The sequence below is a fragment of the Stegodyphus dumicola genome, chromosome 8 (assembly GCF_044657685.1).
Source record: "Stegodyphus dumicola isolate Sdum_Otavi_A_Nest chromosome 8, ASM4465768v1".
Taxonomy (NCBI): Eukaryota; Metazoa; Arthropoda; class Arachnida; order Araneae; family Eresidae; genus Stegodyphus; species Stegodyphus dumicola.
In genome coordinates this window covers 157,485,641-157,504,645 of record NC_140775.1, presented here as the reverse complement: position 1 = coordinate 157,504,645, position 19,005 = coordinate 157,485,641, and positions in this window count along the sequence as shown.

Here is a 19,005-nt window from a genome sequence, read left to right as displayed (position 1 = left end):
CAATGCAAACAGCCGCAAGTCAAAATCTACTGTTAATTTTCTGAACAAGATAAGGGTATCTATTCATCATATCCCCACTAAATCTCTTAATATATCATCAACTGATGTTTGCGCTTTTGAACTTTCAAAAAGGCGAATTGTACAAACTTTGTCCTACAACTGTCCTTGAACTCTGAAAAGCTGTTCAAGAAGAATGGGATAAAATACCACTTTTGATACTAAAAAAGCTTTATTGTGTTGGACATTACTGTGTATAAAGATAGTGAAGGTTAAATGTTATCAAATGGAACATTTAAAACACAAAAGTTTTAAGTAAAAATATTTCTGTAAATAAAATTAAAATCGTCTAAAACGTGCGCAAACAGCATCCATATACTATAATGTCCATTTCAGAGGTCCTTAATATAAGAACGTAAAATTTAAGGTCATTCGATATTAATGTTATAGCTGACCATTATAAAATTTTTCGTTCATCCCACTTTTATACATAAAACATGGAATATCTTACGTAAAACCTACTAAAACATAAATAAGGGAACACATTACTCTTTGGAAATTAAGTCTGTTTTCCTAAAATGCTCTGATTTATTTTGTATCTTTATAAATTCATGACAAGAATCCACATTAAACGAAGTAAAACATTTTAAGCAGTTAAAAATCAGTTTATTATTATTTTCTATATCTGGGAAAAAAGAGGGTTTTTTCTCATAGCCCATAGGAAATTAGCCCAGAGGGGCTATTAATCTCGAAAAAGCATTTTGCGTCGGTTCACTATAAATGGCGTTTCTCTTTTAAATTTTTGCACCAAGTATTACCGCCCTGTATTATATTTAAAGAAATTAAATAATGAAGAATCTGGATGACTTTATGGATCTTTCTGACATTGTGAAAACAACAACGGTACCTAGAGCTATCAAATTTTGAAGAGCGTAGTCCTCCACTCGAACATGTGCATCTGAAGCCAAAATTTTGAATTTAAAATTTGATTTATTATCTATTTCATGTTTTGTAAAACTTTACCAAATTTTTGATTAACAAACTCAACGATTTCAAAGCAAGCAATGGCAGCACGCTCCGGAAAATAATATTTTTATCTCCAGCGCGCGAGGCTGCCTGTAGAAAATTCTAAAGATATGCTGCTTTTAAATATTTTGGGAAATCGCTATTGAATTTAATTTCATGTGTTTTAGCAGGGTATTTAATAAATATAAGTAGCTCTCAAAACGTTCAGATAAGTCCCTTTGAGTGTAATACAAAATCTGAAAGCTTTCAGAAAGCTTTTTTTGTTTCTGAAAGCTTTTTTTGTTTTTGTTTTGTTTTGTTTCTAAAAATATATTAAAGAAAAATTCATAATTCTGCAGTGCGTACTGTATGTGCTGCAAATATGATAGTATGCAATGATTGCATGCTATCATCTTTGCAAATAAAGATTATTTGTTAGTTTTAAAATTCGCTAAATTTTCACATAAATATCAATAATTTTAATATATTCTAAATTATGATAATATCATAATCATGAAAACTTGCAAATTGTGCATCTCTCTCTTTAGCTAAATTATCTCAAGTCTCAAATATCTGCTGATGTCTGTAAGATAATCAATCTTATTTTACGCTATAAAGAAGCCATTTCCCCCAAGAATTCTTGTGACAACACATTGAAGACATTCGCAGTTAAAGAAATGTTTGGAAAACAAGGCTCCTGCGCACAAATATCGGATTTTTCAAACATTTTTTTTATCTCTAACATTCTCTCGTCCCTCAACATGTTATCACAAAATTTGTAGGAAAGTACATGCATAAAAAAGTATTTGTGTCAGTAACAACTTTATCGAGAAAAGTATCTAGATAGTAAACAGCTGTTTAAAGTTTTGTTAACATTTTGCTGGCAGCTGTAAAAATAAGTTTTGGTTGTTTAAAAACATGCAAGTATTCTAATAAAAAGTCGAATCACTGAGTGATTCATTCTATGACAGTATTTTACAGTGTACTGATGTCTTCAATCACTAATGTTAATTTTTCAGTGTTTTAGAAAAATAAAATATTGTAAAATAGTTTCTCCTATAGCATGTGCGCACAGTTCTAAACTAAAATCACCTGCGGTAGTTTTCCTAGTATTTCTTTCTGCAGATACATGAGAACCAATTATTTATTACTCATTTCCATTTTTTTAACATAAACACAAAATATCAAACTCTGTTTTATGATCATTATACAGATATACTCTCTCTGATTCTTTGAAATATTCTTTTAGAAATTTATAAAGCTTCACAATATGTAAATGGTATCCGAAATAAAAAGAGGTTTCGTTTACTAATTTTGGCATTTTGAGCACCAATGTAACAGTTAAAACGCTTTCATAATTTAAATTTTTGAAGATTTATAGAAAGATTTTTAATCAAAAATTAATGCTATGGCCACAAAATGCAAAATGTGTACCTACTGTTGGAATTCATATTACTTAACTAACTGTTCGCTGTCTATATCTATACTATTAAAATCTATGCTCGTCTGTCTGTTTGGTTGTGGCATAATCTCCTCCGGAAGGGCGTCGAGCTGAGGTTCGAAAGATTTATTCCTGGATTCCAAAAATTCGTGCGAAGCCATTTCGATCATTCTCATCTTGGTATAACTTTAATCATCCAAGATATTAATTAAAAACTCTGAAAACACATTTTCACTCTCCTTTTTTCGAGTGGCAACAAACTTGTACGCTGGAGATAAAAATCTGCTTTATTCGAAAAGCGTTACCACTGCTTGCTTTTAATGCTTAAAGCGTGTTAATAAAAATTTTTTACAAAATATGAAATAAAAAATATAAAATTACGCCCAACGGGCTTTATTTAACATTATGTGTGCCGCCTTTATTTATTATATATCATGTTCTTTTTTATATTACATTAAATTTAAATCATAACATCATACATGTACGTATTAAACTTGAGCATCAAAAGTTTTCTTTCCCGATTTGGCAACAAAAAACTATTTACGAATTGTTTATTGCTTAGAAAGACTGAACTGATTTCATTCATATTGAAGTGTTTTATACAATTTCTTTTCAGGTGTACATAGAACGGTGCTACTTTGGTAGACGGTTGATTGGATATTTGGCGATTTACTTTGGCGCAATTGTTGGCGCGGTTTTTACTATCGTCAGCCATCTTGAAAAACGCTGTTTTTACTTTATTTTACGCATAGTAAAGTATTCGAAACTTTAAAAATATAAATATCGTTAAAAATAATGGATTAATTTTTTGTTGAAAACGTTGTTTTTTAAGATGGCAGGCAAATGCAAATAAATACATTTACTACGAGTAGAAAATGCTAAAGTAACGTTAAATTATTACTTTCATATAGCACAGAAATAGAATAAAAACACCGCTATAAAAACATTGCGCCAAAGTTTAACTAGATTAAAGTATTACATAAAGTGTATATCGAATTAAAAACTATCATACCAACGCTTAAAAGAATTAAAATATTGCTTAAATCCAAATACTTTAAATAAGAACGCTTCGTACACTAGAGCTAAAATGACAGCAATCAGTTTATTGCCGGTAAAAAAGGAGGAATGTCTAATCATTTTTTACCGTTACAGCGGTTATTTCTTCCACCGTGACAACAATACCATATACGGCCGTCGTCAGCATCGGCACTTCTAACGATCTTTATCTGTGATCCACATTTCTCGCACTTCATTGAAGAAACCATTAGTAAGGTTTCCTCCAAAAATTTAAAGTAAATTTCCTCTGACCCTTGTAGCAATTTATAAATAATCATTTATTAGAAAAGCCAGGTTGGCCAAAATAAGGTCTCAAAGGACAATTCTTTTGATTCCGATACCAATAATTCTTGGTACTTACCAATAACAACATTAATCTATGAAAGGGACAAATCCGTTTCCTATGAAATCCAAGAAATTCGAAGAGATGAATAATAAAATTTTAAAATGGCGCGGTAATGCACAAATATTCAGTAACCAATCAGGTAGCTGATTACATGACGCCTAGAGTTAAAATTATTTAAATAATCATACATAACAAAATCTTTTTTAAAACAAAAATACAAAATTAAATTGTATTATAATATTTAACAGCCATAAATAATGTTTAAAACATTAGATTAAATTTATAGATATTAAAGCCAATTACTTTTAAAGCAAGGTGACGTCATTGATTACATCATTCACAACATAAATTATGCAAATTATCATAAACAATAAAATTTTAATTTCAAATAAAAATGCAAAATTAAATTTATTTTTAATATTTAGAAGACATAAATAATATTTAAAACACGGAATTTAGGCATAATAAAACGCATTATTTTTTAAATAAAATGACAACAAAGTATCGGTTACCATAAATAATTTGTCCGGCAATGGGTTTACCATAAGTCGTATCACTCGCTCAAAAACAATCGCCAAAATCCGTACAACCGTCTACCAAAGTAGCAACCATAGAATTTATAAATTTTGCTTTGGCCGCAGTCCGTTAGTATATGATAAAATGTCCTAACTGGGTAGGATAATTATTCTAAATTAATATTGTAATTCAATTTTAAGAAGAGGTTTGCCTACCTAGAAGTATTTTATGAACTATTACACCAAATCTATCTGAGGTATTTCATAAAATCCATGTGTTTCATGAGAATGCATGATAACATATTTTTCACGTATTTTACCATTGCAAAGCAACTAAGACGTTGTGCTTCTGGAGAAAACTTTCGTGAAGCGATTTCTGCGACACCCTACAACTGGATCACGTTACATAGACAAAAATGCATGATAAAATACCTTAAAATTATCCTATAATAAATCTATAATTATTCCTTCAGCTTTTGACACAATTGTTCGCATTTTCCTAAAATATATTTTCACGCATTGCTAGCATTCCATGTAATTAAAGAAGGCCAACGAATGGAACACTGAGTAACTTTCTATGTGTTCGTACTTCTTTTTATTTGCTTCTGAGGATTCCACTCGCCTGCTAAATGACCCATGATGCAGTTAATGACAAGTGAATCTGGAGATGGGATTTCAGTTCTTGAGTATTATTACACTTCTGGATGAGGGATAGCAAGGATATCTCTACCCTGCAAGTTGAAATGGAGAGAAAATCTTTCAATTCTTCTCGGTTTATTATCCTGCTCTAAAACTGAGAAGTAATTCCGTGAAATTGTCCTGAAGATTGATTTATAAGAATTTTCGCATTGGAGTTTCTTTTAAACAATGAAATACCTTCATTTTTACAGTATTAGAGATAAGAAAGATATTAAGCACCCACAAACATAAATCAAAATAGGTGAAAAATCAAATTCATACCTGATTATAAACATTCAAGGTCGGAAGGAACAAAAGAACCTTATATATAAATATCATAATTTAGCTTATAAGGTATTTCTCCCACTTCCCTAGCGTGCCTTCGTGGTGTAACGGCAGCACGCTGTGTCGGTATCCAGAAGTCCGTGGTTCGATTCCTCGGCGAAGGCGGTTGCTAATTTTTCATCTCTCTGGCTTCCAACTAACCTAATGACTCTACAAGCTTTTAATTTAGTTTAAAAATAACTGTGAATAAATTCTGGCTATACTTATAAGGATAATAAAGAAATGAAGGAAATTCAGAAATCGTAAAATTACAAAACTGTAATTAATGCAAAATTGCCGCAGAAAATACTTTTCAGTGGTGTCAAATTAATTATAAGTAATGTAATAAAATACGCATTTTTTTTTTCACTAAAGAAAAGTATAGGATTTCAAATATTGCACAAAGTTATAGCGTCGTTAAATTAAAACTTGATTTCTTCAAGTACGAGCATTTATAATCATATATCATTTATAATCATATATAATCGTATATGATCTGACAGCATATTTTCACATTCCACTGTCTAGCCAGAAAACGTTTTCTAATTCACATTCATCTTCAAGCTTTTGCCTAGATTCTAAATCTAGCAATTAAAAATTCTATAAACTCAATTACCAAGGATTTCTTCATCCAGCTGAGTATTTCCTTCTATTATATTTCAAATCCTAGAGCACCTGATATAATTTTAACAATGCCGAATTATTCCACCGTCAACTTTCCCTATATGACAAGTACAGGTTGAAATAAGACAAACACCTAAGTAAGACTAACTAAAACCATTCCCAAAGGTATTACTAATTCTTAAGTTCCATACCAGATTTGATTGAAATCTCCCCAAAGGAGGCGGTCCGAGGATCTTCCACTCCTCTTCCCTTACCATCAGCCACCCGTTTAGGCTCGCCATGTAATTTCAGTGCCCCTTTGCAACACAGACAATATACACTTCTAAAAGTCCCTGCCTTCTCTGGGATTCGGACCTGATCTCATATGTCAATTAACCATTACGGTAAAGGGATGGTGCACACGTCCCCCGTCAACTATCAACTATGTAACGAAGTCAGCAGTACCAACCACTGTACTGGCCCCATGTTTTGGCATTAGGAAAGTGTGCTCTCATGAATTTGTGTTAAGCTTATGGTGCAGGTATCGCGTCTAGCGGTTACTGATTTTTAATGGCATCACCTTTACCTTTTAGTTAGATCCAATTTTGGGGGAAAATATTCTTTTGAAGTCGTTACTGGAAAAAAAAAAAGTTCATTGCTACTCTGCTAATGCCGAGGTTGGATCTTGAATCCTTTGGAACAGTGGCATGTATCCGCGAAGAAATAAGCTAAAAGTGCATTTCGAGTTCAGACAATGAGATGTCCATGATTTTCATAGGCGAATAATGTCATCACTATCTAGTAACTTTATTTCAAGCCACTGGCATACACTGTACAAGGAAATCTTTTTAATCTAAGTTTTTGTCTTTTTTAAAAAAATAAATATAAAAGGAACATTTGAAGAAAATATTAAATCTAATAAATGGATAATCCGCACACAGATAGTTGAGAGGGTATAAAAATCGAAATCTAATGAGCTGGATTTAGCACTGAATGACCAGGCGAAATTCGTTAGGAAATTGGCTCTATCCCTAATGTTCTTCAGCATGATATGAGAAACGCGAATCAATAACCCAGGATGCCTTCTACATCAGGAAATAAAAAACAGTCTTGGTCTTTATTAATTTTCGTTCCATTAGGTCTTTTACTTTCCTTGACTATTTCATGTTTCAGTATATGACATGATCCCTGTTTTAATTCGTCAATAGGTGAAATTTTTTTAATGAATCATTCTTCTATAGCTTTTTTTCTCAACAGTTCCTGAATGTTGTCAGGTATAAATAACACAGAATGAAAACCATACCGACTTTTGAAATAACACTGGATTAAACGCAAAGAACTCGAATTCAAATTTGGATAAAATAAAAGTTAAAATTTTAAAATTGAAATTTTTCATAATTAGATGTCTTCCATTTTGAAGTAAAATAAAACTCATGAAGCATAATTATTAAGTTATGATAAGTGGATGACAATGCAGCATTTATAATCAGGCGTTGGGACGTTTTCTTTGTAAAATGAGATTGAAGAACACAAAAAAGCGTGTTTATATCTGCATTATATATAAACTTTAAAATTTTTAGTAGTAAGTATTTAAGACAGGAGGAAAAAGTCATAAACAACTGAAGCGGCAGGTTCAAATTTTTACATAAACTTAAAATTCTTTCCAAAAAAAAGTGAATACTTCTTTGTTAAAATGCAGCTATTACAATTTTAAAGTGTTGATACAAACAAGAACAGGAAACTCTATTGTACCTTGTTAATTTGTTTTTAAAACAAAGTATATATGAATTGTTTTTGGTATCACATGCATCCTCTTTGCAGGTGTTTCTGAAGGATAAATGATAGGATAAAAGATACATTTCTATTTTAAGCAAAACAAATGATGAAACTTAGTGATTTACGAAAATTTAATCTCAGAAATAAATATTCGAAATTCGATTTAGTCCAGCTTTCTTTCAGTTTTTAACTGAGAGAAGATTATATAAAGTTAACCTAAAAGATAGACACACAGAAGTTTCGTTCAAGCAAGAATTTTGTTAGCAAGATTGAAATACTTACTCGGTAATATGAGTACGACTGAAGTTTACACTGCTAAAACTTGTACGAAAGAAAGGAACAAATCCTTCGTCCTGAGTACATCGACACAAGAAATAGTCACATGGTGGTAAAATTCATGTTGGGTAATAAGCCATAGTCATTTTCTAAATTGTGCCGCCCAGACGGTATAGTAGTTATGGCCCTCGATACTAAAGGCCCGGGTTCGAATCCCGGAGAGGGCATAGATCTAAAAATTGTCTGTCCTTTCATAGGAGGTAACGTGGCCACCTATTAGGTGCCTCCACAATAAAATGGCCACCTCCTCTGGCCATTTATAATAGCCAATGCCAGGCAAGTAATAGGCAAGCGCCCGCCATTAGAAAAAATATATATATTCTGAATTACTCAACTGTCAATCTAGCGTCATGGCAGATTTTTGTCCATAACCTGCAATATATATTTGCATATTCAAGCATACAAAAGAGCTTTTCGTATCTGATTAGCGGCCATAGTATTCAACTGACGCCAAAAGCACCCAACTGATATCAACGAAACAAAAGAAAAGAGTGTGAGAACAAGCGTCAGAATTTTACTTTGATTATAAATTGTCTTAGTTGGTATAAACAGTTGGTATAAATCTTGTCTGGCCAAGGCTCCCTTCATAAGATAAGTGGATGACAATATAGTATTTATTATCAAGCATTGGGAAGTTTATAATCAAGCGTTGGGACATTTATAATCAATCAACAAACCTTTTCTTCGCTTGTCGTACGCAGCGGTCTCAGAAGAAAGTCCTTCTATTTTTGGTGCCTTTCTTCATGTAAAGAAATTTTAAGATTCTGCAAGTTGACATCATCTACGATGACATACTTCATGACACTGCAGTAAACTATTGGAAGCATGAGTATAGATGATAAACTTTCAACATGACGTAAAGACTAAGGGAAACAAGTTTTTATGCCATTCTTGTTTTGAATGTTGAGACGCGAGGATTGACTTTCATTTGACTGTGCAGAGCAATCCACTAAAAAAAACAATGTTTATTTGTTATCCATCAATGTTATATTCTTGTTGAAATTTCTTTCGTGAAATGCAGAAAAGTGAATTATTCGCGACGATGCATCCAGATAAGCATTTTTTTCCTGTATCACGATTCAGAGCGATGAACTTGCGAGACACTTTTGCGTGATGTGTGATTAGCTGGCAGATCCTTTTCTCGAGCTTATGATGACTATCAGCTGCTAGAATTACAATTAGAAAATAAAAGTTGAATGACATACGAACACAGTTAGCTTCCTTGTAACTAAGACATATGGTAAGTATAACCGAGGTATTGTTTGACGTTAAACTTAAAGACTTTAACTGTAATACGCTATTAAGGGGGCTCATACACCTTAAACCCCTCATTATCTTCCAATATGTGACTGTTGCAAGAATTGGGATATTTTATTTATTTTTAAAAGCAATTACTTCCAACCTTTTACAGCTGACTACATAATATACCTGCTTTGGAAAGTAGTAACTAGAAAGTTTGTGTAGCCACAAATATTTTTGTAATTTAATCCTCTTTGTGACAAAATATTTCGCCATGTTTCCACCTTCCGCGCATGATATTTTAAAAATGGCTAATGGTATATACTTGAAATTTGATGGAATTCTTTTTATGAACACTATCTTCTAACTGAACCAAAAATCTGATAAATATTTTAATATTGAAAAATTTTATGGACGAAAATATTACAAATTTTTTTAATAAAATACATTTTATAAACTCGACTCCAAATAAAATAAAAATTTAACATGAAATTTTTTTAATTTTAGGTTCACAGTAGTTTCCAAATGTTATAAAAGCTACATACTAAATATGGAATTAAATTATTCAACAGGATATTTTAAACTGTGCGCGCAATGTGGAAACATGACAAAAAATGTTGTCGCAAAGCGGATTAAATTATAAAAATATTTGTGGCAACACAAACTTTCAGATGACTATTTCAGAAAGCAGCTATATTATGTAGTCAGCTGTAAAAAGTTGGAAGTAATTGCTTTTAAAATAAATAAGTTATCCCGATTCTTGAAACAGTCACCTATTCGAAGATCTTATGTGTTTTAAGGTGTATGAATCCCCTTAAAAGCTTCCTCGTAAAAATAAATGCTTTCCGAATCATAAATATTTCATTTATTTTATTTAGATTAACTTTGCATAAACGGAACATCGAACAGAAATTAAGTTGGAAGACTTACATGTTGAAGATGCCCATCAATCAAGATATGACTTTAAAAAAAATTAAATAAAGAGATTCACCCAAAATCAGGAGGCAATTCTTGTCACAGAAATCCTGATCAGAAAGTTCATCGCTGTGAAGTTCCTTCCCCTGATGAAAGACGAAGAACGGAAGTGACTTACCCCGGAAAAACCGGTCGAGGCAGGCTGGTGGGGGGGGGTGAAGAAAGACTGGACGGGGAGGGCACTGGGAGTTGGACCGGCGAGCATGCCGTGTGAGAACGTAGAGAAAAGAAATATGTTTTAATTTCTTTTGCGCGCCTTGTATATATATATTGTATATAGTTTATGTTACAGTGTACTCGTTGTATGGTGTATCCATAGTGCAGTTTGTGTAATAAATTAGTGAAGAAAATGTCAAATGGACAACTGTTATTTTCCCACTATGGTAAGTTTACACAGAAGAACCCACCTTGTGTTTGAACTAGCGCGAGGCATGACAAATGTCGCAGTCGTTCAGGATAGTGGGAAAAAAGAAATCACCAAAAATACGAAGGAAGTAAGATCGTAAAAAGTGATTTGAGTGAACGTGGTTTAAATGAAGGAAATAAGTCACGAAAGCAAGGAAGATGACAAAAGATGGTCATGAAAGACGGAAAGTGGCACGCGTAAGCCTACACGTGCAAATAAACGAAAGGGTGTATGAAACCTCGTCGTGTGAAAAGTGATCATCAGTATTACCGTGGTGATATTATTAATTGAAATGTTCGTGCAGTGTTGAAACAGTGGCTGGTAAAAGTGATCATCAGTATTACCGTGGTGATATTATTAATTGAAATGTTCGTGCAGTGTTGAAACAGTGGCTGGTAAAAGTGATCATCCGTATTACCGTGGTGATATTATTAATTGAAATGTTCGTGCAGTGTTGAAACAGTGGATGGTAAAAGTGATCATCAGTATTACCGTGGTGATATTATAAAGTGAAGTGTTATGCAGCGCGATGAGGAAATTGTACAGAATTGAGCACAACTCGTCATTTTCTACTATCGGGATCAAAGGTAAGTCCCTCTTAATTTCTTGGGAAGCACAATATATAAATGAAGAGAGCTCCCTCCCTATAATTACTATAGTAACGGAGAAAATTCAAATTGTGTTAATGTCGGTTAATAACATGATGAGAAGGCCAGGCGTTAAAGCCAGTAGATACTTAGAAAGTATATTTTATATGCAAATAAGGAATTATGATTAATTTTGTTATTAAGGAGATAATGTATGCTAAATGAATGTTAAAATAGTTCAAAAATATGTCAGCAGAAATTTCGAAACATTTAATTGTGTGCTCATGTTACTAATTAAGGTAGAAATTATCTATTTTTGTTGTTGCCGTGTTTTGGCAAAATGTTTTAGTCATTAAAGTTAATAGGTTGATTAAAAATTAATTAGTTTAATGATTTGAGAGCAATAAGTAAATGTTTGTTTCATTTCCAGAATATGTAAGGTATTACGGCGTAAGGCCAAAGTATTCAGAACTATTTTGTTGTACTAATTCAAAAGCTAATATAATTTTTGGTATTTATGTGTTAACAATATATGGTGAAATATATGTTAATAGTAATATGAGAAAGGTATTCATGATTGTGTTCACTAATGATAATGTTTGCTAAATGAATAATGGTAGTATTCAGTAGTAGTGAAATATGTATGTTTGCCTGTAAAATTAAGTGTTATTTATGTGTCGTAGGGGTAAAGCTGTAAAAAGAAATACCAGAAGTTAATATGGGTCCTAAAAGGAGAAATAGGGTGTCAGAAGAATCTGATGAAATTATTAAGAACATGCAGGCTCAAATTAAGTTAAAGGAAATGGAGCTGCAGCTAGAAAGGTGTAAGTTAGAGGCAGTTGCGGCTAAAGACCGATGAAAAGAGATGGAATTTCGGGAAAGACAATTAGAGAGAGAACACGAGATAAAAATTAAAGAATTAGAAATTCTGAGTAGGAAAATAGATAAAGGAGGAAATAAATCGGGCTCAGAGGATGAAGGGGTTTCAGATGCTGAAAGCAAGGGAAATGATTTCTTGAAACATTTAAAAATAATGAAAGGAGTTATGATTGACCGACCATCTAAAGCTGAGGAATGGCCGTTCTTTTTCCATCATGCGGAAATGATGTTTAATCTCTATAAAATTCCTGAAGAACATAAGGGGAAAATTATTTTGCAGAGTTTAAAAACTAAAGTTAAAAGTTTGATTTCAACTCTGGGTGAAAGGGATTTGGATAATTATATTAAGATTAAAGATACAGTATTAAAAGAATTCCAGATTACCCCATTGCAACATAAAAAGAATTTAGAAAAATGTGTAAAAAGATATGAGGAAACGTATACTCAGCACATAGCGAGGGTTGAGGCAGCACTTGATTTCTACTTAGAATCCAGAAAAGTTAAGACTTTTGATAAATTAAGAGAACTATTGATTGTCGATCAAGTAAAAGATCAATTACCCGCAAATGTTAAGGCGCATATACTGTTAAAAGAGGTAGAAAACTGGTTATCTCCGTCAGAGCTTGCAAATGATTTGGATACTTACGTTGCAGCAATGCCTAGAAATTACAATACGAGTGCTCAGGAAGTAAATAAAGTGGGACCAAAACAGGAACCGATAAGACAAGGGGAAAAATTAGGACGACCAAATAAGAGTAAGGGGAATTTCAGTTCTGATTACAGGGTTGATAAGGAGAAGTACAAAGGGGTAAAAACTTTAGAACCTCAAGGAATGATGCAGGCAAATAAGAAAGTTCTAAAATGTTTTCAGTGTCAGGGTGAAGGACACATAAAGCGTTTTTGTCCAGCGATAAACCTGATAGCGAAACCCAAGAGAGGAAGCGAAAAAGAGGATACGGATGAGGTGGAAGCAAAGGGATTAAATAAAATATGCGTAGGGTTGAAGTTAGCTAACTATGCAGAAGAAATTCCGTTAACTAGGGCAAGTGGGGAATTACCTAGGATAGAACTGCAGATAGGCAACGCTAGATTCAAGGGAGTGATTGATAGCGGAGCAGAAGTTACTGTAATCCGGAAATCGGTAGTTCCACAGAAATATTTGGAGTCTGGAGGGAAGATATGGTTACAACCCGCCGTGGGACCCCAGGTAGAAGCCCAATTAGTTACAGTACCTATCAGTATCTGGTCAGGAGAAGAGGAGGTACAGGCTTATGTAAACGTTCATGCAGCAGTAGTGCATAATTTGAACGAGGAGGCGCTGGTCACATCTCGAGATTTTAGACTTCTCAGGGAACAAGGAGATATTTATTGGGGAGAAAATGAGGAAGAAAAACTAGTATTGGGAGTTGGTCAGGTATCGATAACTTGGACGGAAAGGAATCGACAGAAAAAGCCAGTCACGAGGTCGAAGGTGAAGCGGAAATAGCTCGTACTACACCGTTGGTAAGGAGTAAAGATGAGGGGGAAGTAGAAGTGGGAGGCAGTGAGCAAGTGTTAGCTGATAACCCACCCTTATCGCAAACTCAACGTTTTAGGCAGGAACAAGCGGAATGTATTTCGCTGAAAAGCGCGTTCATGGATGCACGTAATAACAAGAATGGGTATTGGCTGGAGTCAGGAATTTTGTACCATACGGGAAGTGTCAATGGGCAGCGATGTAGTCAGTTAGTTGTTCCTCAAAGCCGCAGGAAAGAAATTGTGAAGTTGGCTCACGAAAGCTTACAAGGGGGGCACTTCGCAGCAAAGAAGACGGCGGAAAGGATTAAAATGTCGTTTTGGTGGGAAGGATTGTCAAAGGAGGTGCGGAAGTGGTGTGAAGCTTGCAAGAAATGCCAGCTACGAAGGAAAGTTAAAGTGAAGGATAGGGCTCCAACTACAGCAGTAGGGAGGCCAGAACTTCCATTTCAAGTGGTTAATGCGGACGTTTTAGGGCCGATTGAGCCGAAATCTTCAAGAGGGCACCAGTATGTGTTATGTGTTGTTGATCAACATAGCAGATGGCCGGAGGCAATTCCACTAAAGGCGATAACAGCGAAAGCTACATGTGACGCTTTCATTGATATTTTCATGCGAACAGGAGTTCCGAGAATGATAGCCATGGATAACGGAACGAACTTTAAGACTAAGCTAACACAAGAATTTTTAATTAGGTTAGGGGCCTCGCCAAAATTTTCTACGCCAGGGTATCCGCAGTCAAACGGGCTAGTGGAAAGATGGATAGGAACAATGAAGTCAATGTTGCATCACGCGATAAATACTCAAGGAAGAAACTGGGATAAGCAGTTACCATATTTGTTATGGGCTTATAGGGAGATACCGAATTCATCTACCGGAGTCTCACCATTTTTGCTGATGTATGGTCGGGTGCCAGTGGGGCCACTGGCGATACTTAAATCAAGTTGGGTAGATGAGACGGTATTACCACAAGGAGTTGGGGAATCAGTTACTGAATATTTAATTTCTCTTCGAAATAGGTTACAGGAGGCAGAGAAATTCGCTAAAGAAAATTCGGAAGCTAAACAGCAGAAATACGTTCATCATCATAATTTGAGGTCTAAGGAAAATGAATTCGAGATAGGAGATGAGGTAGTAGTACTGATACCAACGTCAACAAATAAACTTTGCTCGAAATGGACAGGACCTGGAGAAATAGTTGCGAAAAAGTCTCCACATTCATATTTGGTAAAATTGCCAGATGAATCTGTTAGACATTTGCATCAAAATAAGTTACGGAAATATATACAGCCTATAAATGCAGTAGGGATAATCTATGAGGCTGACACAGAATTTGGGGAGGTGCAGCACGCGCCTATTCAAAGAAACCCTAAAGTAGACAAACTTTTAGATAGGATCTGTGTTTCAGAGGAATGGAAACATTTAGGTAGGTCACAAAGGGATCAGTTGAGCAGATTAATCAAATCTTTCCATGTAGTGTTTGACGGGGAGATTAAATGTGCGAAGGTAGGATCCCACAGTATCAGGTTAAAAACGGGAGTTGAAAGAAAGCAACCTCATGTTTATAAGGTACCTGAGGCGTTGAAGCCACAGGTGGAAAAGCAAATTGCTGATTTGTTAGAAAGAGGTTTAATTGAACCTTCCACAGCAGAGATTGCTTACCCTATTGTGTGTGTAGCGAAACGGGACGGAAGCGTACGTTTATGTTGTGATTATCGAGGGCTTAATGCGGAAAGTCAGATTGTCCCATTTACTATGCAAAACGCAAAAGAGCTTCGATATAAGGCAGGGGCAGCACGTTATTTGTCTACGCTAGATATTCTTAAGGGGTATTGGGAAATCCCTATGGAGAAGGAAAGTAGACATCTGACGAGTTTTGTTTCTCCGAAGGGTCAGTATCAGTGGAAAGTGATGCCGTTCGGTTTGTCAGGTGCTGCCGCAACTTTCCAAAGAGTTATGAATCAAGCTCTTAGACCACATAGTGATTATGCTGAAAGTTTCATCGATGATATAATTGTCTATTCGTCAACGTGGGAAGAACATCTTAAACATTTAAAAGCCGTACTCAGTACTTTACAGACATTGAACTTTACGGCTAATTTAGAGAAATGCTCTTTTGGCAAGTCGGAGGTAAAGTATTTAGGTCACATAGTAGGCTCAGGCAGGCATGGCCCAGATCCAGAGAAATTGCAGGTCATTAAAAATTTGAAGCCACCTAGAACCAAAAAGGCATTAAGATCAGTTTTGGGGTTATATAATTACTATCGAGAGTATGTTCCGAATTATGCAAAAGTAGCTACGCCGTTAACTGATCTCACGAGAAAATCTATACCTAATGATATACCTTGGGGGTCTGAAGCCGAGAAGGCATTCAAAGAATTAAAGGATGCTTTGTGCACGGCATCGTCTTTATATACGCCGGATATACGGAAACCTTTTGAAATTAACACAGACGCCTCACTAATAGGTATTGGAGTGTGTTTACTTCAACGAGATGAGTATGGGAAAGCTAGACCGATAACATTTGCTAGCCAGAAATTAACTAGCGCTCAGTCTAAATGGAGCACTATAGAAAGAGAGGCGTATGCAATTATTTGGGCTCTCGACAAGTTCGAAACTTGGACATACGGAAATAAAATTTTGTTGCATACAGACCATAACCCATTAAAGTACTTAACCGAAGGGATACCCCGGAATGCTAGATTACAGAGATGGGCATTAGCTCTATCCCGCTTCCAAGTCACTGTAATGCATAAACCAGGAGCTAAAAACTCCGATGCAGACGCATTGTCGAGGATCCCTCACGAATGTATAAGTGACCAATAATCTGAACTAAATTGGAAAAAAAAAACAAAGAAACTTATGTTGGTATCATATATTTTTTTTGTGTGTGTTTGTTTATTATTGTAACACTAGAAAGGATAATGGTCAATGCTAGTATGGCAAAAAGTATATAGATATTGTAATTTTCATTTATCATTTTTTTTATATTATTGTGGTTACTCTAGAAAAGATTGTGTTATTAGGGTATATTAGTAAAAGAATTATTCATTACAGAAGTGTCAGTGAGTTGATATTGCAATGTTTTGTTTGTATCGCTATAGAAATTTGGACATGTGCAGTTTTTATGTTTATGTGTTTTAAGTGTACTTTTTTGTGTTGGTGTATATAACTGTAGCATGACCCTTTTTTTTTGCTCTCTGATTTTACTGTGATTCCTTGTGCTGTGTCCCGGAAAAGAGGGACTACCTGGTAAGTGCCAAAATAATATGGGTTTCAAATTTTTCGACTCAGTCGTAAATATTTACAAACCAAAGGGGAGGTGTGAAGTTCCTTCCCCTGATGAAAGACGAAGAACGGAAGTGACTTACCCCGGAAAAACCGGTCGATGCAGGCTGGTGGGGGGGAAGAAAGACTGGACGGGGAGTGCACTGGGAGTTGGACCGGCGAGCATGCCGTGTGAGAACGTAGAGAAAAGAAATATGTTTTAATTTCTTTTGCGCGCCTTGTATATATATATTGTATATAGTTTATGTTACAGTGTACTCGTTGTATGGTATATCCATAGTGCAGTTTGTGTAATAAATTAGTGAAGAAAATGTCAAAGCGGACAACTGTTATTTTCCCACTATGGTAAGTTTACACAGAAGAACCCACCTCGTGTTTGAACTAGCGCGAGGCATGACAAATGTCGCAGTCGTTCAGGATAGTGGGAAAAAAGAAATCACCAAAAATACGAAGGAAGTAAGATCGTAAAAAGTGATTTGAGTGAACGTGGTTTAAATGAAGGAAATAAGTCACGAAAGCAAGGAAGATGACAAAAGATGGTCATGAAAGACGGAAAGTGGCACGCGTAAGCCTACACGTGCAAATAAACGAAAGGGTGTATGAAACCTCGTCGTGTGAAAAGTGATCATCAGTATTACCGTGGTGATATTATTAATTGAAATGTTCGTGCAGTGTTGAAACAGTGGCTGGTAAAAGTGATCATCAGTATTACCGTGGTGATATTATTAATTGAAAAGTTCGTGCAGTGTTGAAACAGTGGCTGGTAAAAGTGATCATCCGTATTACCGTGGTGATATTATTAATTGAAATGTTCGTGCAGTGTTGAAACAGTGGATGGTAAAAGTGATCATCAGTATTACCGTGGTGATATTATTAAGTGAAGTGTTATGCAGCGCGATGAGGAAATTGTACAGAATTGAGCACAACTCGTCATTTTCTACTATCGGGATCAAAGGTAAGTCCCTCTTAATTTCTTGGGAAGCACAATATATAAATGAAGAGAGCTCCCTCCCTATAATTACTATAGTAACGGAGAAAATTCAAATTGTGTTAATGTCGGTTAATAACATGATGAGAAGGCCAGGCGTTAAAGCCAGTAGACACTTAGAAAGTATATTTTATATGCAAATAAGGAATTATGATTAATTTTGTTATTAAGGAGATAATGTATGCTAAATGAATGTTAAAATAGTTCAAAAATATGTCAGCAGAAATTTCGAAACATTTAATTGTGTGCTCATGTTACTAATTAAGGTAGAAATTATCTATTTTTGTTGTTGCCGTGTTTTGGCAAAATGTTTTAGTCATTAAAGTTAATAGGTTGATTAAAAATTAATTAGTTTAATGATTTGAGAGCAATAAGTAAATGTTTGTTTCATTTCCAGAATATGTAAGGTATTACGGCGTAAGGCCAAAGTATTCAGAACTATTTTGTTGTACTAATTCAAAAGCTAATATAATTTTTGGTATTTATGTGTTAACAATATATGGTGAAATATATGTTAATAGTAATATGAGAAAGGTATTCATGATTGTGTTCACTAATGATAATGTTTGCTAAATGAATAATGGTAGTATTCAGTAGTAGTGAAATATGTATGTTTGCCTGTAAAATTAAGTGTTATTTATGTGTCGTAGGGGTAAAGCTGTAAAAAGAAATACCAGAAGTTAATATGGGTCCTAAAATGAGAAATAGGGTGTCAGAAGAATCTGATGAAATTATTAAGAACATGCAGGCTCAAATTAAGTTAAAGGAAATGGAGCTGCAGCTAGAAAGGTGTAAGTTAGAGGCAGATGCGGCTAAAGACCGATTAAAAGAGATGGAATTTCGGGAAAGACAATTAGAGAGAGAACACGAGATAAAAATTAAAGAATTAGAAATTCAGAGTAGGAAAATAGATAAAGGAGGAAATAAATCGGGCTCAGAGGATGAAGGGGTTTCAGATGCTGAGAGCAAGGGAAATGATTTCTTGAAACATTTAAAAATAATGAAAGGAGTTATGATTGACTCACCATCTAAAGCTGAGGAATGGCCGTTC